The sequence below is a fragment of the Urocitellus parryii genome, chromosome 3 (assembly GCF_045843805.1).
Source record: "Urocitellus parryii isolate mUroPar1 chromosome 3, mUroPar1.hap1, whole genome shotgun sequence".
Taxonomy (NCBI): Eukaryota; Metazoa; Chordata; class Mammalia; order Rodentia; family Sciuridae; genus Urocitellus; species Urocitellus parryii.
The window spans coordinates 41,928,706-41,953,641 of NC_135533.1; the positions used below are offsets into that span (position 1 = coordinate 41,928,706).

At 39.2% G+C, this 24,936-nt stretch overlaps 1 protein-coding gene across 1 annotated transcript in view; it reads left to right on the forward strand.

Moving 5' to 3' along the window:
- Positions 1 to 12,811: 12,811 nt before the first annotated feature.
- Met (MET proto-oncogene, receptor tyrosine kinase) overlaps positions 12,812 to 24,936 on the forward strand; it is a 108,715-nt gene continuing 96,590 nt past the window's right edge. Inside the window, exon 1 of the mRNA XM_026410297.2 lies at positions 12,812 to 13,058. The gene's annotated coding sequence lies outside the window, so the exon portion shown is untranslated. The remainder of the gene's footprint in view (positions 13,059 to 24,936) is intronic.

Sequence of the window (24,936 nt, forward strand, 5' to 3'; positions counted from 1 at the left end):
AAATAGGCAATGAAGGAGAGGGGTTCTCATGTCTTTACTGGGAATAGGCAGAGGTCTTCCACAAATTTAGGTGCCACCTGTTTTCACTGCTTTCATAGTGTAGTGTTTCCCATCATGGTACCTTTAGCTCTGAATGGGGAGGAAAAAAACTTGGCAAGTCTAGGTCATGTTAACCTGTATGACAGTTTTGATCAACATGTCTACATGCAGAACTGAGCCAAATTTAAGGCAGCAAAGGAGACACACCACATACATAAAGGCCAAGCCTATTCCTCCATTCCAGTCCATGGGACAGCTGCTGGCCCAAATGCAGAGTCTGTTCTCAGCAAAAGTGGCCTTCAAGTCCCTGAAAAGTAACCTAGGCAACCGTTATCATCTTAACCCACATGTCAGTGGTGTTATCTACAGCAAAGCTAGCAAGAGACTAATAGCACATTGCCCAGCTGTGTGACCTCCAAAATCACTGATTTTTAAGTAAACTAAGAGCAAGTAAAGCTACAGAGTTTATTTAGGGCTTTCCTTGGTAATACTTTGTTGTCCTTCCTCAGGAATCTTTAATTCAAATACTCTGACTATGTAGCTGTGGCCATTATGGCTAAATAGTAAATTTTCCATTTAAGCTGCCTTCACATTTAGTGCCTTAGGAAATCCACAATTAGTACCCAAGCCCTAGGGTGGGCCTCTGTCTGTAAGGTATACTTGGGCTTAACCAGGCCCATGGGATTTGACTCATCTGACTTTGTACAATTATGTCTGAGTATCCTTCTATAAGGCTTAAGATTTCCTTCAATAATCAATCATTGTCTTAGAATATTGGAAAAATTAGGTATCCTTTCTTGGTTAGGTTTTATTTCATTTTTTTATTATAATGGGAAAATAATCACAAAACCCTAAGAGACAAACAGGTTTATATGAAGTTGTCTGCCTGAGCAATCCAGGAGCACTAACCAGTGGGACCAACTTGATCTTGGGGTGGCAAGAGGGATTCTTCTCACCTTACAGCTAAGGGCTATAGGTATAATCAGCAAGAACTTCCAGGGGCAGAGGTCTTAGGTGAGTCCTGGGTGACATCATGTGCAACTCTCCTCCTGTAGATGGTTTCCTAGGATTCTCCAGTCACATACTTTACCTCATTTGTGACAGATTTAACAGACACATCCAATCTCAACTTTCTTGTGTCATTTGAGACAGTAAGTGTGGCTTCTTTGCAATTATGCAATAGAAAATAGTAAGTAATCATGTTATCTGAACGAAGAAATTTTTCACAAGAATTTAGCACACATTGCATGACCCTCCTTTGTATAATAATATGTATAATATATCCTTTGGAAAAGAGTCACTGATTTCAATGTGACTTCCTTAAGAATAATAGACATTGTCAGTTTGTTGGTCTCATTTGTCTCCCAGGAGAAAGGGAAGATTATTAATTACCCAGTGCAGGTCAAGGGGTTATCAGCCTGTAAAAGGGATTTGCCCAAGGCTGCCTTATGACACAAACCAGTTGGAAGTTGGGCGGACTATGGACCCTGCACATGAAGGTTCTGTTCCCAGGGTATAATCTCTAACTCCTAATATGCCTTCAGTGCATCTGTAGAGGACACAGCCCAATTTCTAGACTTGCTAAATGAATTTTTAAACTTTATATATGCATAGATATAAAGGTTTTTAGGAAAACTGATTGAAAGGATATTATTTCTGGCGACTTGCTAACCAAAAACGTGGGTCAGCTGGTATTTGCAGGGAGGCAGCTCCTCTGAATTATACAGCTTTCTAGAAGAGATGTGAGACCTTCTACTTCCCCTTGCCTCCTGGTGACAGCTTTGCTCATTTTCTTTGCCTGACATTTTCTGAACCACATAGCCGAAATCATAGAATATCACACACATTAATATATCATTGTTATGCTTTCACAAAAATGGCTTATTGTAATACAGTGTGAGATATGCTAAATTAAGAGTATGAAGTGTCACTGGAAAAGAGATGAAGCCACCTGTCAGCCCGCCCAGGGAGAGGACCAGTCATGGAAGCCTTCCAGCACCAGGTCTGGACCTCTAAGGGTGAGTCAGAGATTGCCAGGCAAATACAAGGAAGGTCATTGTCATGTAAGGGAATAAACAAAGCCAATGCCTCTATAGAGAGGCCACTCCACTGCTTCTCTTCTTGAGTTAGGAGACACCTATGCTTTCCTTTGCTGTCTGTGGAAGAATGACAAAAAGTAAAAACAAAGAAAACAACAGAACATTCTAGGTCAAATCTTACTTTCCAACACTGACAAGGAGGTTGATACCTTTGCTGTTATTCACCTTGGACTTAAACTGTATCTTCTCTCCGGGTAGGAGCAGACCAAGGTGAGTGTGTTAGTCAGCTTTCCATCACTGAAGCAAATACATGAAAAAAAAAATCAACTTATGAAGATAATAGGTTATTCTGGCTCACAGTTTCAGAAATTTAGGTCCAGAATCAGTTGGCCCCACTGTTTTTGAGTCTTTCACAAAGCAGAACCACACGGTAGGGAGCAGATGGAAGAGCACAGCTGCTCATCTTGTGACTGAGAGGCAAAAGAGAGAGAAGAGGAAGATATTGAGACCACACAATTATTTTCAAAGAACAGCCAATGACCTAAATCTTCCCACGAGGCCACATCTCTTAAAAAGTGTCCATCGCCTCCTAATAGTACCAGAGGCTGGGGAATAGGTCTTTACCACACAGGCCTTCGGGGGATGCTTATCTGAATCATAGCAGTGATCAACCCATTTGCTGATTCTAGAATCTGGACAGGACCTCCTACTCACTTCTGTGTTTGGCTTGTTCATGAGGGATCCTTGTAAAGCCAATAACATTAGGACCTCTGTTCTATAGCTGCTCTCTCAACAAAAACCTGCATCCCACACTCTCCTCCCCAAGAATGGCTTCATCTTCCCACAGGAGGAAAATCTTTTTTGCTCCAAATGTGCCAGGTCCTCCCTCCACCCCACGCAACCCTGTCTATCAGAAAGTCAAGGGGCAGGCAAAACAATCTCTCAAAATTCAAATAATTTCAAGTGATACATGTTGTGATATAAAATGTAATTAAAGGGCTGGGATTGTGGCTCAGCAGTAGAGCACTTGCCCAGCATATGCAAGGCATTGGGTTTGATCCTCAGCACCACATAAAAGTAAATAAATAAAATAAAGATATTGTGTCCAACTACCAACTAAAAATTGTTTTTTAAAAAATATAATTAAAGTGTTCTGTTGAAAAAGATACTTCAGTTGTGGCTTTTTAAAGAATCATGGAAGCAAAACCACCATGAGCAGCATGAAAGAAGGAATTTGTTATAGGAGTTGAAACAATTGTGGGAAGAGCTGAGAAGGTAAGTATCTAAAAAATGAAATTGAGAGAACAGAGAAAAGTCATAAACTATTCAGAACTTGCTGCCACCCTGCTGTTGTGTGGAACCTCAAAGCCTATTGAGGGTTGTTGGTCCTTAACATCCTCCACCTCTGGAAGTTCTCAGCCATGCACAGGGGCACTTTTGATGGGCAAGACCAGCATCAGGAAGAATGGAAGAGCAAGAATGTACTGGAGACTGCCAACATCTTTGCACATATCTCTTACCAGTGACATGTGATGATATCCTTCAGAACATATGATGGCTGCTTCTCTCCTTCTTCTGAGAACTCACTCTGCTTCCCATTTGGCCAACTCCAATCTGGAGATATGGAAAACCTAGTTCTGAAAAGAACCAAGTGGACAATAGAACAATTTGGTACATTTGTATTTTGACTAAACTCCCAGACCTTCAGTGATTCATTGTACAGCTACTCGTACATACTCCAACTTGAATGAATGCACCATTGTGTGCCAGACTCCACTTAACAACAAAAATTAAAGCAATAAACAATCTTTTACACCCCCCCACCACCAGATTTCATTTACACACAAAAATTGTATCTACTTATGGTAAACAACATGCTGTTTGGATATATGTAAGAAAAGTCGACCTTAATAAGTCTTGCTCAGTTTCTGTCACCTCTAAGTGGTCCTTTGTATTATACACGCTAATATCTATGCAACATTCCTCCCAGTGCTGGATCCTAGCAGTTACCACCTTAAAGCACACTTTCATCTTTGTTCCCCAGGATTAAATTTCCTTCTCTCTTGCCACCCGCCTCAATCTCACCCTGCTCCAAACCTTCCTACAGAAGGTTTCACTAAAATATAAAATTCTAATTACAATTATCCTTTGGTATCCATGGGAGATTGGTTCCAGAACCTGCTTATCTATTCCAAGATCTATAAATGCTTAAGTCTCATATATAAGGTGAAATAATATTTGCAAATAATATAACCACATTCTCCTGTACATCATCTCTAGTCTACCTATAATACTCAATACAATATAAAAACTATGTCAATAGTTGTTAGGCTTTATTATTTTGAGAATAATGACAAGAAAAACAAAGTCTATACATACATAGTACAAATGCAATTTTTAAAACTTTTTTCAACCTGTGGTTGGTTGAATCTGAGGATGCAGAACCATAGGTACCAAGGGCTGACTGTGTTTTACTTATTCTAATGACTTCTTATTACCTACCATACAGATCTTCTTTATCGATCTGTGTAGCACACAAGAATCCTTATACATATTCTGTCCCTCACCTAAATTTTTTAGCCTCCTTTTCTGCCATAATCCCAAACACACTATGTCCCTATCATTCTAAATTCCTTGAACAGCATTAGGTATAACATTATTTCAGACCTGTGCACGGGCTCCCTCTTCTAAGATTTCATTTGATTATCTCCATCTGCTTGCAAATATGGTCACCTGGCAAACTCCTGCTCACAAGAAGATGAAGCTCTTATGTGGTCTTCCTTGCAGGGCCTTCCACATCCCCTCGCTTCCTCCCAATGAACCAAATTAGTCCATACCATTCTCGGCACAGTGCCGAACTCTTGCCATGTTATTGCAGGTGTGCTGATTTTATGCTGGTCTTCAGAGCTGGACTGAGACCTCAATGCTAAGGACTGCACTCATTCATTTTGGTATCCCCAGGCTCTAACACTGCCCTGGCACACTGAAAGGGCCCCATAAGAAATTGGTTTAAAAAATTGATGGATAATAAGATCTGACATATTTAAAAATCTTACTCCATATTTACAGCTACTTCCATAAAAATTATGATTCCCACAAAATATAGGTTAATGTTTACAAAAAGTAAAGGTAATCCAGTATGTGTAGATGGCCAAATAATGAAATTCAGACTAAATCTTGAAATGGTCTTCAATCATATAATCTCATTGACAGATTAATAAGATTATTTCAACATCTCAATTTCAGGCTGGATACATTGGTGCACACCTGTAATACCAGTGATTTGAGAGGCTGAGGCAGGAGCATTGCAAGTTCAAGGTCATCCTCAGCAATTTAGCAAGGTCCTATCTCAAAATAAAAAGTATAAAAAGGCCAGGAGATGTAGCTTAGTGGGAAAGCACCGCTGGGATCCATCCTCTGTACCAATAATAATAATCATCCTCATCTCAATTTCACTGGTACTGTTTAAACATCCTTTTGATCTGTCATTGGAATGTGGAACAACAAAGGAAATGTGGTTTTTCTTAACTTTGTGGTGGCAAATCCATTTTGTTAACAGTAGCACTGGGAGAGCCAATGGTCCTCGATATCAACTCTAGCATGAGGAGCTCAGACCAAAGCAGATGGATCAGACACTTCATGGAAAGTTTTAAAAAGATATCTTTTCTAATTCAGGTTATAAACTACTTGAAAGTTCCTTCAACATAAGCATGAAAGTTTGCAGATGATTTTATTGGATCTGACAGTTTTGTCTAGAGGTTAGTTTACAATTGCCTCTTGGGAGCAGTTTGGTTGGATTTCGTTGGATTTTGTAAGTAAAGGAAGGAATGTTTATAATGGGCCAATGAACGGGAAACCCTAAGCAGTTTGCATCACTGCCAGCTTTCTGAGCATGACCCTTGACTAGTCACAGTTTGTCTGTGCTTTTATTTTTTTAATTCATCATTGGCAAATCAAGCTTAGGCCAGAGTTACTGCCATTTCTCCGATGTGTTTGAACATATATTAATAGTAATTGTGTTTAGACTCTAAGGTTGTTAAACAAAAGGCCAAACTCTAGCCAATGCAAAAGTGTTGGAAAGAATTTTGCTGTAACCATCTTCATTATATTTCAAAATATATTAGTCACGTGTAATAGTTACAATGACCCTAATCAAACCCTTCAAACATTTCATCATTACTGTTAAATTTTGTAGCCATTTTAAATCACTTAATTTACTTTTGGACTCACCAAATATACCATTCTTAAGTTGATTATTAAATTATTTGATTTGGAATAGAAAAAAGAATTTTATCATATTTGGACAAGGCCGGTAGTTAATAAGAACCACACGCTGAAGTACTTTCTTTCTAATATAATGTCCCCCTTCATACAATACAATTAGTGAATTGTTTGGTATATTTCTCTAAGTGAATTGGTTCCTTTAAAACTTTGGTTGATACTTAATATTTTAAAAACTATTTTCATCAGACTTTAGGACTGTTTTTATAGCTGAAGAAACTGATCAAGTTAGCAGTAAAGTCTAGAACTGCAGTAATTATACAAACTCACAGACACATTTTGAGAAACTATCCATAAAGAAATGCTGATCAACAAAGGAAACACATTTATTTTTGTTGGGGCATTATTTCCCAAGATTGGCTAAATCCATTTGTAATAGTGCCAAGATTTAAATTAACTGATAGAATGAATAAGCTAATTGGGAGACAATGATCTATAATGCTATGCTGTATAAAAATGGAAATTTTCTTTCACCAAATGCTCTTACCAATTTACAAGGTAAAAGACAGAAAAAGTAAAAGAAAGAAAAATGAGGAATATAACCTTAGGGAAGGAGGTAATGAAAGGAGAAAGAATTATGAGAACAGCCTTCCAGGGACTTTTGGAAGATTTGACCTTTGTTCCTCATCTTCTAAGATGACAGAAACTCTCCAAAAGATCCTCTTTTCAGACTCCAGACTCTCTGTCATCCAGGGCTTCCTTTTCTCTCTCACATTCCTGCTATGGTTTAGACATGGCTTATCCCCCAAAGATGGAGACTTGGTCCTCAGTGTGGTGGTCTTGAACTGATGGAACCTTTAAGAAGAGGGTTAGTGTGAGGTAGGTAAGTAGGTCACTGGTGGCACTACCTTCACAGGGATGTAACGCAGGTCTCATGGAATGAGTTAGTTCTTGCTACAGTAGATCATTATAAAACAAGGCAACCCCATGCTCCTGGCCCCTTCTGCATGAGTTCTGTACCTTTCCATTTCTCTGCCATATTGTGATGAGCCAAGAGGCCCCTTGCCAAAGGCTGAACAGATGAAGCCTCCCAATCTTGAAATTTTAGTCCCCTAAACTATGATTCATATAAAACTTTCATCTTCCTAAAGTCTTCAACCTTTGGAGTTTTGGTATAGCGACAGAAAAAAGACTAACAAGTTCCCAAAGGAGAAATTAGGGGTTATAAAACAGGCATAGAAGAAAGAGCATCCTTTTTTGTACACCAGAGGTCTCCATCCTATGCATCCCCAACTCCCTAGTCTACCCAAGACCCTTGTTTCAACCTGTGCAGTGTTTTACACATGGGCAATATAGGGGATAACAATACCTTTATTCTTCACTTCACATTGGTCCTCAGGCATCAGGCAAGCAAAGGAGTGGCCATGTCTTAAGTTATGGCTGACTTTGTTGACTAAGTAAAAGGGGGGGGGGGAGGCAGCCTAAATTCAGCTGCTCCTAGTCAAATGACTTCATCACTCACCACAGGGTCAGAGATAGTTTATAATCATTGCAAAGGGAAGTGCAGTTGTTCTAGAAAGAGACAGACTCAGGCCAGTTGTGTAACCTTGAGTAAGTTACATGATCTCTCTGAGCCTCCTTTCCCTCACGTAAACCAAGAAGGATGCTACCTAGTCTGGAGTTCTGTTATGAGGACATGCGAACTCCAAACACATGACAGATACACTACAGACATTTCATAAGTGAGAGCTAAATACATTATATCTTTGCCTGGTTTTAGAACAGAGACAATAAACTGAATACAAAAAAATGAATGAACCAAATCACTAACAAAAGGGCAGCATCCTATTGGAAGAGTAATTTATTTTCAGTTTTTCTACCTAGAGTTTGCTAGGTCTTCTGATTAAAACTGTGATACTTGCAGCTTGTAGCCAAGCATTCTTGTACTTATCCTCAGTATTGAATATGCTGAGTCATATTTTTAGGTAACTTAAGATTATGTATTTATTTTTAGAGCCTAGCCACAAGTACACGACCAATACAAATCAACATAAAAGCAGTTCATATTAAAAGTGCCCATTTCTAACTCTCTCTAGCTGGCACTGCCATTCTTTAAAGTGAGATTTCCTAAAATATGTTATCTATAAAACTAGTTTCAAAGAAAATTGGCACCCAAGATGTTAAGTGGGGGTGGTGAGCACTCCATGGTCAATTAAGTTTGGGAAGTGGTAGGGTGAGTGAGGTTAAGAAGGGTGTTGTTTTGGCTTTGCTTTATTCTACTCTGATTTTCCACATGAATTTTCAGAGCCTTCAATATTCTAATTTGTATGATGAATGTCTAAAAAATTTACAGGAGTACTATATTTCCAAATTTTGTTTGCACACAGAAACAGTATGAATTACATTTTGACAACAGAAAATTGACATTGTCTTAGGCACAATAACATGGATAACAGGGCAGGGGACACAGCAGAGAGAAGGAAAGAACCCAAAAATGAATACTCTAAGACAGGAGTCACAATACTAATGCCTACAGGAGAGAGCAGAGGGAGAAGGATACAATACAAGAGAAGATGACAGGTCAACGGCAAACTGCAGAACACGTGTTCTGTCTACATGATTCAAACTTATTAAAAATATTCAGTGGCCTATGACTGTCTGCAGGCCATATTCATCACAGGCTGCAAACATGAAACCCCTATTCTAAGGAGTTTGCTTTTGTTTTCATTTCATCAAAAGCACTAAGTAAATGAATTTAAAGGGTATCTTTGAAGATACAAATTTAATGTTTGAAGCAAGAGCAAAAAGGATGTGGCATATTTCCAGCAGGAGGTACCTTTATCTTTCTCTTGATCAGAGCTACCATTGGCCCCATCTCAAGGTTGATAGATGAGTTCTCAATAGTTTAGTATTATGTGTTATCCACAAACATGTGGATTTGGACAGCTCACGATTTCTAACCACTTATATTTTGCCACATGCTATTCCATGTGATTTACTTGTAGCTCCTCATTTAATCTTCATTTGACCCTATTATTATCACCATTTTGCAGCCACAGTACAGGGAGCTTCCTGGCTCATAGCAAGAAGCACAGAAGGAATTGAAATGCAAGTTGTCTGGTTTTTAAACCCAGACTCTTAACTACTATGTGAACTCACTTTTGCAAATGTCTTGCTACTCATTCGAGAGGTATATCCATCTTTAATGCTTTTTCTACAGATGACAGAAACCCTGGCTAACAGTGTCTGAAACAAGTATTTTTCCACCAAAGAATCTAGAAGGAAGTACTCACTGGCATTGGTGTTATTGCTCAGCAATGTTGGTGCCAATATTTCCTTTCATGGTGGCAAAATGGCTAGTTTCCTATTGGGCATCATATATGAAATTAAGAAAATAAGGAAGCCAGGTGCAGTGATGCATGCCTATAATCCCATCAGCTCAGGAAGTTGAGGCAAGGATCAAGAGTTCAAAGCAAGCCTCAGTGATTTATCAAGATGCTAAGCAACTCAGTGAGACCCTGTCTCTAATAAAATACAAAGTAGAGCTAGGGATATGGCTCACTGGTTTAGTGACCCTGAGTTCAATTCCTGATACCCTCCTTCAAAAAAAAAGAAGGAGAAAGGTTAGCATCAACTTCTCAGGTCCCTATAATCATGAAATTAAACCCTTTCTAAAAGGCCTTATAAGCTTTCACTCTGTACTTCATTGCCAGTATGACATCACATGGCCATGTTCAGCTGCAAAGGAGTCTGGGAAAACAAATATTTATCTTTCCCAACATGAAGAGTGGAGGGAGAGAAGGGAAAACCTAGTTGGGAACAGGTGCTGAGTTAGCCAGCCAAGAGTGCCAGCCACAAGTGATTTGGATTGGTTAGGAAAATACCAATAGAACTTCATCATACAGTGTGTCACCCATGCTGTGGACCCCAAGAGAGTGAAAGAGCAACAATTAAAGTTTGCTGCAAAACCAGAACTAAGTTTTAGAACTCCTATTATGTTTTAGAATGTCGGCATTGCCCCAAATGTGAAATTATTTCCAACACTTTCCCCCATTAAATCTATCTAGATAATGTGTAAAGATTATTTGACTTTCACACAGATTCTTTTTGTTATGATAATCTTGGTTATTTTTATAAACTGTTACCTCCTTGTGGTTAATCAAAATGATTTTCAATCCCATTTCAGAACAGGATTGAAATTTGTCAGTAACTAGAAACTAGGAAACTTCAGTGTAACAAATATGTACTACATTGTTTGAATTTATAATCTATTTTCTAGTTTTCACTGGCTTTTCTGAGTCTTTCTACAACTTTAATTGTACTTTTTTCTTTTATATTTTTGTCACAGCACTCAAACTCAAAAAACCTGTTAAGGCGACTACATAATTCAATATAAAAATCCAGTTAACATATTGCTATGGAAACCAGGAAATAGAAACAGCACTCTAATCATTCATTTGGATTACTATGGCTAAGTGTGTGTGTAAATTCATTTATTCACCTTTTATTAAAAGCTATTATTGAAATCAAAATTAACTGATCTGTCCAAAAACAGGCCCAGTGTCCTACATCCAGTAAATCAGCATTTTAGTGTAAACTATAATTGTTTTAAGTTATGCCATGCAGTTTTACAAAATCTTTTTTTTTACTTTTTAAAAAAGTTGTTAGTAGGTCTTTATTTCATTTATTTACTTATATATGGTACTGAGAATCAAACTCAGTGCCTCACACATTCTAGGCAAATGCTCTACCACTGAGTCACAACCCTAACCCCACAAAATCTTCAGTAGAGGTATGTTGTTTATCTAGTCTTGCCCAACTGAGGCCTTTGGCATGGTGTGAGGATACCTGCATTGGTATTTGAGAGCTTCGGGCTAACCTTACCTCTCTTACCTCCAGCTGTGTTACCCTCCTAGGAATTTTAGAAACTATTTCTTCATCTATAAATGATTCTATGAGGACTCCATTAGTGTAATGGGGACTTTCCTTTTCTACAGAATTGGAATAATAAGATAATCACTTTTGTGTATTCAAATCATTCTGTAGTCTCTGGTAATGTACCTGGCACACACTAAGTTCTTGGAAAATGATAACTAGTCTTACTGTATTTTCCTATTCTCCATTCTATAGAAAATAATACCTGAACCTGCATAGTAACTGTTATTTTGTCCCATAACTGCCAATGAAAAACAGATCCACCTCTCATACCCTGCCATTACTGAAAAAGCCCTTATGAAATTTGGAAAGAACTTTTAAGTTCTAACAGGTAATGGAGTTCCTTAGATCCTACTACCTTTAAGTGTTTGTTTATTCTTGTAGATCAATGCCAATTTTTACATGTAAAATACAAAAATGTATCTTAACAAACGAATCCTAATTCAATTCACCAAGGTTCCAAAACCCTTTAAAAAGAGAAAGTTGTACCAAGAAGTGAGAAGTGGGGAGGGAGGGGGAAAGTGCTGGGGAGTGATATTGGCCAAATTATATTACTATATTGTGTGCACCTATGATATGGATATGGAACGACAAATCCCATCAATACGTACAACTACAGTGCACCATTTTTTTTTTAAAGGTGGAAAAAAACATGCAGACTGCCAAAAACTGACAGAGAAAGAGAGAAAGAAAGACCTGAGACTTCAACATTTAAGAATCAAACTTTTGTTCGGTTTTGTTTGCTTACTGCTATTTCCTTAGTTATTCAATCGGCCTACTTTTGGCTACAGGGGGCAAAAAGTTAAACTGAACCCTTTCGGAGGTTAAACTCCTCTGTTGTTCTTCCTTCCAGAAATCCGAGTTATTCTATTAGGGGATAACGGTTGCATAACGCAATCTTTGGGACAATCGTCCATCCACTCCTACCACTGTCTCTGACAAAGAATTCCTTGTTTCCGCGGTGCCCAAACCTGTCTGCATCTAGGCGTGCGCCCGGCGGCTAGTGGAGGAGTGGGAGAAGCAGAGGTCAGCGCCTAGGGACCTTCCCACTGGCAACGCGCTGGGGTGCGCGGAAGGTGCGGGTCGTGCGCTCTGCGCTCCGCGCGCTGACACCGGGCGCCCGAGCACCAGGAGGGGGAGACTTGGTCCCGCTTATCCCCCGCTGTGCTAACTTCAGACTGCCTTAGCTGAGGGCGGAGAGAGCGCACAGCCAGGGCAAGAAAACTTCTCCACCTACAAAGTTTCACCTTGCCGTGGGCGGGGGAGGGGCGGGAGGAAACGCGACCCCCGCGGGGCCAGGCGCGGCGAGCGGGCGGCAGGAAGGGCGGGGGCCGGTTTCCCCCTCTGGGTGGTGCCAGTCCCCACCTCAGCGGTCCTCCGACCCGCCGACGAGGCGGACGAATTGCAAGCGAGACAAACAGACAGACACGTGCTGGGTCGCACGCGCGGGCGGGCGGACGGGAGAGCTCCTGGGTCCCGTCACCTCGCGGTGCCTCCCGCCTGGACGCGCCCGGGCCGCTGCGGGCCGCGCGCGCCGATGCCCGGCTGAGTCACCGCCGGGCAGCGCGCGGCTGCCTAGGGGCGGAGGCAGCGCGGCCGACGGGCGGGCGGGGCGCTAGGGCTCGGCCCGGCCGCAGGTGACCCAGAGGCCCTCGCCGCCCGCAAGGCTCCGAGAGCTTTGTGACCAGATGCGGAGCCGGGCGGAGGGCGCGAGCCAGATGCGGGGCGACAGCTGACCCACTGCGAGGAGGCGGGGAGGCGCGGAGCGCGCGGGTGGTCCCTGCGCCGCTGACTTCTCCTCTGCCGGTTCCTGGGCACTTCAAGGTAAAAAACTACAGCCCCCCTCAGATCCCGCATCCCACCTCTCTTCTGCTTTCTTTGTTCCCCTAAGAGACCTGACTGCTGTTCCAGAGGACAAGACCGCGGATGTGGGAGAGACTTTAGGGGCTTCGGAAACTGAAGGGATGTAGACAGAGGGAGGTGGGAACTAGAATTGGACTTGTCGCTTTCAGGGGTTGTTTCTGGTCACCTGTGCGACTTGGGCGGGAGAGGGGCCGCTGGGGCCATAGGCGCTGAATGACTGTTATGGCCCAGCAAGTTTCAAGGCTGTGATCTGACTCAGCCCTCACAGAAGGGATCCGGTCACCCTGTCCAGAGTGATGCAGCTGGCAAGGTTTGAGCCAAGCCGTTTCCTTGTTCCCAGCTCTGATTTATCTGTATTGTGTGAGGGTCTTTCCAAGGGGCAGGTGTTTCTGGGACGGTGAGAATTCTTCATTTCTGGCAAACACACAGGGCTTGTGATCCATCGTTTTCAATCATACCTTAGCTCTTAAGTGAAATAGATTAGAACCAGAGGTCCGTGGTTCGATTGGTGCTGGTGTTGACCCAATACTGAAAGCACCCATAAAAAGTACAATGCAGAATTTACTCCAAAGTGTGGTGGTTTCCCGTTTCATATCTCTTATGTTTTAAAAAGAGCCATTTGCTATTTGGCAGTTGGAAAGGGTTCCTGGGGCTCACGCATGAATAGTTGCCTAGTGGATTTTCCCTTATCACAGTTTTATGTTCAAAGGAGCTCTTGAGCAGAATGAAATATTGTCAACTCTCTTAGGCAAAATAATCAGGATACTTTAATTGCCAAGTTAAGATGGCCCGTGAATATGAGAGGATTGGAAAAGCCGAGGCAGGAGAGAATATAGACTGAATTTTAAGAAGACTGTTCACATTTTGTAGCATTGGGTGGAGATTTATTCTGTGGTTTCCATCAGCCAGACACATGCACATTGCCATGCAAATGAATTCAGAAAAACATTATTTTCCTTTACAGCTAAACTATTATAGCTGACTAATGAATTTTTTCTGCATGAAGATGATCTGAAAATGATGTACATCATGATTCTCTTTGCTACTGGGACATAAATTGTGCTTTTATGTGAACAGTGTATATGATGCTGGGATTATTTGCAGGTATATAGCTTTCCTTTCCAGCTAGAAGCTTCTTGGGCTTTGTTTGCAACCCGTCAAAATCCATAAAGGAACAAAGATGAGGTGCTTTGCTCTCTTGTGGCAAGTCTTTTACATTCAATTTTACTTTTTGAACTGATGAATGACACAGGTAATATTTATATCATTTGTAAGAAATTTTTGTAGTACTAAAAACGTGTCTGATTGCCTATAAAATATACTGGTAGTTTAAAATTTGTGTTCAGTTTTCAAACTTAACAGAGCATAAGCCAATAGCTATTAACTTAAACATATCTTGTTTTGAGTAAGATGGGATTTATGACAGATAGAAGACCGTCTGTTGCCTACTCCTTTTTCAAAGATGCTTTGTTCTTGATCATTTGCAATACGGATTTACATTTGATGCTTTCAGAATTAGAGGATGAGGTTTATCTGAATAATAAAAATGTACCAGATGAACCATGGCCAATCACTGTGAAAGCTCAAAACTAATATTTTCACTACTTTTAAACCTACAATCAGAGAAAAATAACATTTTTCTAAGTAGAGGGAATTCCTATAATTTATAAATTCATTTTAAGACCTTATAAGCATATACCCTACAGTAATCTTGAATTTTCTTTTTAATGAGGGCTTGATTTCTTAATACATTTTAAGAATCAACTACTGTAGCTGTTGTCAGAAACAAATAGTTCAAAATAGAATTGGTCTAGTTTTTCTTTTGCCAATCTGTATAATAGCCCCAAGTGAACTTTTCTTCTCAAATATGGTTATTTTAAAGTGAATAACTCTGAAGGACACTTTCCTCTCAGGACACACACTTTGTCTAGTGGCTACATCAAAGCAATATTAAGGTAGCACACACATTGAGATCGCCTCCCATCTCTCTGCTCCTTCCTTCTCATCCTCTTCTCTTTTCTTGGTCACAACCCCTTCCAAACCCGCTGTGTCCACATTTCTCCATTCCAGTTTCCTGGTTTCTTCGTTACTGTCATTACATTTAGTGTGTCTCATCAGAGCCATCTATGCTTTCTTTTCCCCGTCCCTGAGATTTCCCTTGGTTTACTATGTTTGTTCATGGGACGCCTAGTTTTCTTATAGTGCTCACTTAGGGGGAGAAAATACATGCAGAAACTTAAATGCCAGGGAATTTGTTTCTTTTTCTTGGCTGATATATGTTGGAACTCATGTCTTTGACACCAAGCCCTCAGGGCAGAGTTTTCTGCATGGGCTTTTCTCAGTGCAAAATAAATAGTCAGCTCTTGGTAATAAATGATAGGTACGCTGACTAATGTCAATTCAGGATTACTTTGATTCTCTGTTCTTAACAGACACCGAGTTGCTGCCAGGCCCACATTTGCCTCACTAAAAATAACTGAACTTTACTTTGAGTATCATATGTGCTGGGTACTAGGAGAATTTTTTTTTAAAGGAAGAAATGAATGATCTGCCTATCTGCCCTTGAAGGGTTTACAATCTAGTTATGCAGACAGGCATCACTATACATAAAATGGAGTGCAAATCCGTATAATCATTAAGGGGACATTATATGAGAAAGACAGTAAGAATATTCCCATTTGCTACTAAGTAACAGAATTTTTTAAAAATCAAAAGATTTGAGTCTAGGGTTGGGGTTGTGGCTCAGCAGTAGAATGCTTGCCTAGCGTGTGTGAGGCCCTGGGTTCAATCCTCAGCATCACATAAAAATAAATAAATAAAACAAGGATGTTGTGTCCAACTACAACTAAAAAATAAATATTTTTTAAAAAAGATTTGAGTTTAAAGATTTTAAATTTTTCAAGCAGCTTCTTCATGTATCATCTTTCTGATACTGGGAGCTGTGTGTGACTGATATTAATAGCTTAGTAGTCCCATATAATAGTCAAGGAAACTGAACTTGAGCCCAACCCCATCCTCTCAATAGCACCACATGCCCAAGTCATCAAGCCAGGCTCACTCTTGGAGAAATTTTCCAACGAGCTTATCGGATGGAATCTGTAAGTTAGTGATAGATGATGAATTAACATTTCCTGGAGTTTTTCTCATCTCCTCCCTCTCTATCTCTATTTCTCCTTTTCTCTTTTTGTAGTAGGACATACCAAGTAAAGGCCTCATTCATATGTGTGGGGTGTTCTCCTGTTATCAGATTAAAAGCTGTGAGTAATTTTGTAATCTGCACTTCCATCAGAGAGCTCATTCTCAGATATCTCTTCAGCTGTGTTAAACAGTTTAAAATATTCCCCTTGGGTTTTGTTTCAATAAAAACATCCAGTAAAATCTGACTACTTTGCTTTTCAAGGGAAAAAATGAAGAAAGTGTTTTTATAAGCTGTAAAATATAATTGAGAGAAAAATCACACATGTGGCATTATAGCAGGAGGTGTGAGCACTGTGAAATGGGGAACAGTTAACTTTGCAATCACACACAAAGGCATATGCATTTCTTCCTGTGATTGTGTAAGCATGTGCAAGTGTGTTTATGCAGGTTACTCTTGTTGATTTTAAAATCTGTGATAAATTATGTAGCTACAGGCCTCCCAGAAATCACCTAAAGACTCTGGGCCATATACATTATATAATGGGTGATAGAACTTTAAAATGTTTCTTGTAATATAATGAAGGAAATGTGGTTAGAGAATTACCAGTTCTAATGAGAGTCAGGTTCTTCTTATACTCTGAAAATGTGATTGAGGATTTAAGTCATTCATGCAGAATGATTTGTTGAGCACCTACTAGGCTTAGTTCTAGATATCGGTGTTTTAGTAGAGAATAAAGCAGAAAAACAACTTCTGACCTCATGATGCTCTCTTCTGTTGAGGCAAGCGGACAATAAACATGCAAGTCAAATGTGTTACATGTTAGGTAGTGATAAGAGCTGCACGGCAGAATAAAGTGGTGAAGGAGAATAGACACCATCAAAGCTTAAGAAGGGGTAGGATGGTGATAAAAAAAAATTCAGTAGCGAGGTCAGGGAAGGCCTCACATCAAAGGTTTGAGCTAGAACCTATGGAGATGGGGGTGAGTCATGTAAATATTGGGAGCCCTCCTCAAGAGTTCCCTTCTCATCTTGTTTTTTTTTTTTTTTTTTTTTTTTTTTTTCTGGAATCATGCAGTGAACAGCTTACACAGCTGTTCACAGAGTCTCTGGTTTTAGGGGCCAGGGAATCTGGACAATGTCCACCACAGTTACAGTTTCAAAGATGAAAATAGAGGAGCGACCCATACCTCTTGGTTTATGAGGAATGGAAAGAAATGTACAGCATTTCTCTACATTCCCCTGAGCCATGTTCCATCAGAGAGATTGGTCCATTTGGACCTCCTTCTTATTTTCTATACTGTGGGCCTAGTCCAGTGGGATTTTTTGAGAGTAATACCACGGCCTTGGTTGCTGATCCCTTCCAAAATATGAACCTAGAGACAGGAAAGGAGGCGATTGCTGATGTTGTGCAGCCTCTGTGCCCTGCACTTCTCTTTTTCTTCTCTTTCTCTTGCCTTTCCAGTGTTAAGGAACCACGTTTGATTTTCTTCCTCTTTTCCTCCTCCCTCTGTTATGATCTATGTCCTGAATGAAAATTTGGAAATAGGTAACTTAAAGGACCAAAACTAACCATTTCAGTAGCAGCTAGTTATTGCTTGGAAAATGCCTCACCTGAAGGGACAGTCACCATTTGGCATCATGAGAGTCACCTTAAGGCTTAGGATGAGAGGCCCAGGCCCAAGCAGTACTTCGCATCTTTCAAATTTTCAAAAGAAGCTAAACATCTCCCAGTTTTAAAATGTTGATTCAGTGCCTTTAAAACACTCTAAGGCCTAAAGAGACAGAAAGTCTGCAGGCCATATTTGGCCCCTGGGGGTTCCAGTTGCACTCTGGTTCCTCACTATGTCTGCTAAGTTGTCCCCTGTGGAACCTTTGGGTCCTGTAGGATTCTGCATCTGGCACAGCCAGAGCCCCATGACCACTTCTGAAAAACATTTTATTTTTTAGAATTCTCAAATTTTTCCCCTGTAAATCAAGCAATTCAAAAAAGAAAAAAAATATTTTATAATTGATCACCTATTGTTACATATTTATTTTCTCAACTTATCAACCCACATATTGTGCATCAAGTAGGTGTATTTCTAAAGTAAAGAATAGTCTAGTTGTTTTATTCTTAAACTGAAATAGTCATTCTCTGAAATCTGAATCCATCCTAACTTTATATATGAACTTAATTCCCAAGTTCTCTCATTCAGGATAAAACCTCGCATTGGAATATTGGCTTTTTTTTTTTTTTAAATCTGACAGAACTTCGCCTGTTGTTATTCCTCTGCCATTGAAATTCAAAACTTGCACCGCCGCCTTGCTGGTTTTGTGTGCCCTTTAAAAGCAATCAGATCAGTGTTGCAATCTATTTTTCCAAGGGAGTAAAAGCTCACAGGTTATGCACTAACTTGTTTCTTTAGTCCTAAAAAACTCGGTGAAATGCCTGGGCTAGCTGCCTTTGGAAGGCCATTGTGTTAGAAAGGAAGATTATGTACCGTATTTCTTCCTACTATTTTAAATGCAAATATAATAATGTCATGAAATGGTGCACAAACTAAGATCAGTGCCCTTTTCCTGTTTTGAAATGATCTTATGTTCCCCAGTAGTTGGAAATCTGAGACGGTACCTAGAATCTCAGGTGCAATTTTGAAGTTGAATGTAAAAGAAAGAGAGAAAAAGAAAGAAAAGAAACATGGGTATTGAGATCTTTCTTGCTCATCACACATCCTCAGAAAACCTTTCCTGATCAAAAGTGTGTCGTTTTCATGTGACATGTGAGTTGACAGAATTTGGCAATTTCTTATGGCTTATCTGAGGTGGGGGGGAAGGGATTATCCAAATTGTTGGATAAGACCAAGGACGATTTTTAATTTTTAATATCTTATTGAAAATATCCAGAAGAACATTCAAAGCTGGAGAATTTTAACATATGATAGTAGTCTTTACAAATCTGAGAGAGAGGTGGAGTAAATTTGTTTAACAGAGGTAGGTCAAGTCCTTTGGGGCCAATTCATGTGGGAGAGAAAAAGCCAACCAAGTTTTGGGTCCAAAAGCAACTCAAACTCACTTTAAAAATTAGAAACAAAAAAAAAAAAAAAATGAGTGTTGGCTTTGCTTGGGACCAGTGCATTTTCCTTCTTGAAGTTTTAAACCTAGGGGTCTTTTAAGGGAAATTTAATCCATGTGTTTTTGATTCACTAAATCTTAAGCCATTATCCATAAACTGTGTGTCCCTCTGAGCTCTTTGATGTCTCAGAAATCTTTGAAACCATGTAAGGCCCCCTTTTTTTTGTTCCAGAAAAAAAAAAAATAGGAAGTTGGTTTTGCTAAGGGTCAGTAAACAGCATCTTTAAAAATCCATGTTAGGTATAAAATCCTGCAACCATGACAGCATGGATGTTTGAATGAATACTAATGCATTTTTGATGTGATGCGAAAAAATATAAGTACCCTTAAAGACTGTGCTCTCTGGTATTTAGTCAGAATCCTTACTAACCCCGAGGAAATGATTTGGACACACCTCCTCTTTCTATTGCAATATAAAGCCCAAATATTTATAATTTTTTTTTCTTGGCACATAGTAGGTACGCAGTAAATATTTTGTTGGGTGTTAAATTAATGACTTTTTCTTCTGCCTAGAACCTTCCGGCTAATGTCAATCTCTCTATTCAATATCAATACCCATCTGTCATGTCTTGGAACGAGACATTGTGAGTCGGTGACCTGTTTCAACAAATTTTAAAAATAAGCCATCTAACTAAATATATGACATTTATTGAAATTCATTTTGTACCATGAAGCAACTGCCTTGCAAAGGGTGCTGAAAATAGGAAGGAATTTCTAGGCTAATTTGATTAAATATTCAGTTGTTACCATATGCTCTCTGAAAATTGATTTTTCCTCTTTTGCTATTCCTGTCATCCTTCCTCCCACCTTGACATGCTTACTGATTGAAAGCTATGCACAGAAAAGGGAAGGTCACCTGCATGCATGTTCAAGCAGGCTCAGAAGACGTAATGCTGTAATCATAAGTTGCCATAATACAGCAGGGAGGAGAGAGGGGTATTCGACCATAATAAAGGTGTTGCGTTTTGCTCCAAATTGCATAGATGACACATCTTTGAACTCTATTGTACAGAGGAAAACACCTTCTTACGGTCGTCAGATTTCCTGTTAGTAAGTGTGTATTTTCTGGTAACTGGACTTCCCTGGTGGACTGAGCAAAAACAGGTAGCTTTGAGAGCAGTTGAAATGCAGGTGATCAGAGTGCAGGGCTGCTTGGGACTGAAACATGGGTATTGAGATTTTTCTTGCTCATCACATATCTTCAGAAAACCTTTCCTGATCAAAAGTGTGTTGTTTTCATGTGACGTGAGTTGACAGAATTTGGCAAATTCTTATGGTTTGTATGAGGTGGGGGGAAGGGTAGATTACATTGTTATGGTCTTTAAGCAGACTTCCTTCGTTGACCCTGAAGGTTTATGCAATACATACATCATCATTAAAGCTTGTTCTGACATTTCATTACACATGGAACTATATAAGGGAGTAACTTATTTGTACAGTGTAGACATCTTAATTTTTATTTCTATGGTTGGCTGAAACTACCAGTAATAATCATGTATCAATGTGTACACATTCACATTTAGAAGATTTTTAAAAATCCAATTAAAAGATCTCATGCCTCAATAAATGAACAAATACCTCTTTATTTGTACATTTGGGAAGAGGTATTTCAATTTTAAGAACATTTTTCATAATTACTCTCATACCACAGATATTAAAAAATAGATGATAAAGTAGAGGACCTGGAGGTTTTGATGAGGTATTGGGTTGTGACGTAAAGGGTTAATAATGGGTGAAGACATGAAGGGTCAAGGGCATGGGTACATTCTAAGTCATGAGTAGTGTTGCAAGTGAATCAGACAGGTTAAAATGGGAAATAAGGAGAAACTCACAGAAAAATGATAGGGCACATGGTAAGCAAAGTCTAAGCTTGCCCTCTACTTCTGTCTTATGTGGCTGGATTCTGGGAGAAGATACACTGTCATCTATTCTGTGGTTTGTTTTCCCCCAAATTCATGAGTAGTGTACTTGGTCCCAGGGTGGTGGTATTGGGAGACAGTGGTGCACCATTAAGAGGTGGGTTGTAGTAGGAGGTCCATATGATGCGGAATTATGCCCTCAGAAGGGATTGTGGGACTCCAGGGTCTCAGGCTCCTGGCTTCTTGTGTGAGCACATACTGTGACACTATTCACCATGAGGTCTTGCCAGAACTGAGACAGTGCAGGCACCCTGCCCTTGAACCCAAAACTGTGAGCTAAGTCAACCTTTTTCTATGAAGTTAGCCGCTTCTGGTATTTCACTATAGTAGCACAAAGCTGATTAATTTGGTCTTTTCAGTCCTAAATCAGACCTTGTAGTGTGTCCTACCCCTTAGCTACTAGTAAGAATAGCATGAGTACAAACAGAAGCATAAACAGCTGACTGTCAATGGCGTATCCCAAGTACTCTATTATCTGTTTTCACAGACTCCATATAAAATTACATCTTTAATAGAAGGAAGTCATAATATTAAAAGAAAAATCAACAAGTTTATAAATGTTTTACGTCATTTTCATGACTGAAATCTTTTTGGTATATTTCCTCATTATGATGTATTAATTACTGCAGGGATGAAAACTTATGACCCATAAACATCATATCTATAATCAGTTTCCATCGTAATATCACCTGCTGGGGATGTGAACTAACATTCCTTGAAGATATTATCTTGAAGCCATTTCTTTGGGCTTTGACTATACAAAGTTCAAGCCAAAGCGTATATGGGAATTACATATTCTAAACGCAGATGCAGATGGTTATCTAAAGTCTGAAGGAAAGCTCATATCAGGGTCTGCCTTCTCTCAGACACTTTTTAAAGCCCCCTTAGGTGAGCAGCTGTCAGCTAACTGTGGCTTCACATTCAGGAAGAATTCCTCCCATTGCAGCCAGAGGCTACTGTCCAGAGAGAGCCCACGGGCTAACCACTATCTAGTTAGGACCAAGCAAACAAATAAAATCCATTTTGGACCTGGGTGAACCTTTGAGCTTAAAATATTACCTGAGCTATTATTGTTGTTTTTCAATGAGCATCAAATAGTACAATTTTAAAGTTTTCTTGAATGACATAAAGAAGCAGCCAAAGCAGAGATTGTTGACAGAAAAAAAAAAAAAAGTTTCCTCCTAACAGAAATGAATATGCATTTTGGACTTTTCAAAAATTCTCTTTCCATCCTGTCAAAATTAAGAGACTTCTAAATTTTATTTTGGTCTCATTAACACATTACTTGGATTGTTCATTGAAATCTGTACGTCAAGGCCCAATGATTTTAGACTTTCTTCTGGTCTTCAAAGAGCTTACAAAAAAAAAAAAAAACAAGTTCTTTAAATCGCCAGAAAAGTGCAGATAAAAACTCCAGACAGTTTCATTAATGACAATGAAAGGTGACAGCCCTTGAATCTATGTTATAAATTGATTAATTACTTTCCAAATGTTATTAAAGATTCTAAATGAATAACTAGACTGGTAATCAGGACAAGGCTCTCTCACAATTCCTAAATGGGGTTTTAATTTTCAGAGATAAATGATCATTATATCTAATTCATTTCTTAAACATCTTTAGACTGTTGGCATTATTGAGAGAAGAGTATCTGTTTCAATATATTTTCTTTTCCTTGAAGTTGTTCCTTTCAGATTTCAATAAAGCTGGTTTTGAAATAAAAATAGTCGAATGCTGGCATTTCCTGTTAATAAAGGCCCATAGATCTGATGAATTATGTAAACATTACAAGGAATTTACTACCTAGATCATAACCGTATAACCATTTAGTACTCAAGACTTAGCTGACTGTGTACACACATAATGGGAATGGCACTGTGCATTCAGATAAGGATTGTTTAAGCCAATTTTTGTTCCTGTTTTAGTTACTTGAACCAATCCACTGCATTTACTTCTCTTACTGGCAAATCGGGTTTCTTGGGTCTAGTCCCATTTTCCCCCAGACTCACTGTAGTGATTGCAGACACTCACCATTTTCTAAAGCTCTTGGATCTCTTTGGCTTCCTTTATTTGCAGTGTAAGATCTGATGTTGTATTTAGAGAGTAAAAGAAGCTCAAATGGTTTCCATGTCACCCATTATTACCTCCTTGCTTCCATCTCAAAGAATGAAATGGGCTTTTCAACCTGTTGTCCTGGTTCCATTTTCCCCTACATCTTTGGTCACTTTGCTCCATCTATCCAGCCCTCTCTATGTACCCTTCCCAGCTTTCAAGATTCCTTCACCTTTCATTACTCATGAGCTCTTTTACTCAATTTGCTGCTGCTTCAAGAAACAAATAAAACACAAATGTAAGGCAAGTAGTCACTCATTTCTCTTTATCCTTTTAAGAAAAAAAAATCTTGAAAATAAATTTCTAACCTATTTTCTCTACTTTCATTATTCCCATTCATTCCTTAACTTGTTTAATCTCAAGCAGACTCTTTCATGCATCCAAGAAAGCCTCCTCACTAATCCCCAGTATCCTCCACATTGCTAAATCTAATGGACATTGGTTTTTGTCTCACTTGACTCCTCTGTGGAATACACTATGTTTATATACTATATATCTTAGTCCTCCCTTCCTTAAAGTTCTTTAGTTTTGGGGGGAAAAAAATTCAAACTTTTCCTCTTACTGCTCTATATTTAAATGTTTATTTCTGTCTTTTAGAATAAAGTTTGACTCTCCCTTATCTGAAATACTTGGGACCAGAAATGTTTCATATTTCTGGATTTTTTTTTCAGATTTTTGAAATATTTGCATAGGCTTTACCGATTGAACATCCCCAATCCCCAAATCCAAAATGCTCTGAAATTCAGAACTTTTGAGCATTTCAGCATTCAAAAGATTTCAAATTTTGGAGGATTTTGGATTCTCATTTGAGGGATGCTCAACTTGTATTAATTCAGATTCTAATCTTCTTGAGATTCCATCTGAATTATTCCTTTCCACTCATTGAACATACCCTGTTTGTCTCACTTACTTCAATGACTTTAAATACACTCATGGACCTGTGGATCCCAAATTGCTGTTTTTACTTCCTCTTTTTCATAGACCACCATCGTTAGGTTGTTATTTACTTTATAGACACTGCTACTTAAATAACTAAAACAGATACCTCAGAGTTATTAACTAAACTAATTACTTTTTGTCTCCAAGCTCTCCACTTCCTATTTTCCTTACCTTTGTTTATGACACCCAATACAGACATTTTTGAGCCTTCTCAGTCTCTTCAACATCTCAGTCTCTCCTATGGTCCAAATCCATGTTGAATCATTGACACATTTTTTTTTCACTCTAATGTCTTTCTAATCTAGTCTTCTTCAATTTATATTGCCAAAAATTTTGTTCAAGATCATTCTTTCACATGTGAATTCATTCTGTATCTCTTCATTTGACAAATGCTTACCAAGTGCCATGTAAAGGGGCTAAAACTGGAGCTCGTGGTCCAGTAGGAGACAGATAAATAAATTACAGCAAGACAGGCTAGATCAGGGGAAGGCAGATGTGATGTATAAGCACATGGGAGTGTTCTCATTCCCATACTAGAAGATGAGAATAGATCAGAGAAGGCTTCCGAGAAGAAGTGCTACCTAAGTTGAAACTTGAAAGAGACGGAGGGTTATCCAGGTAA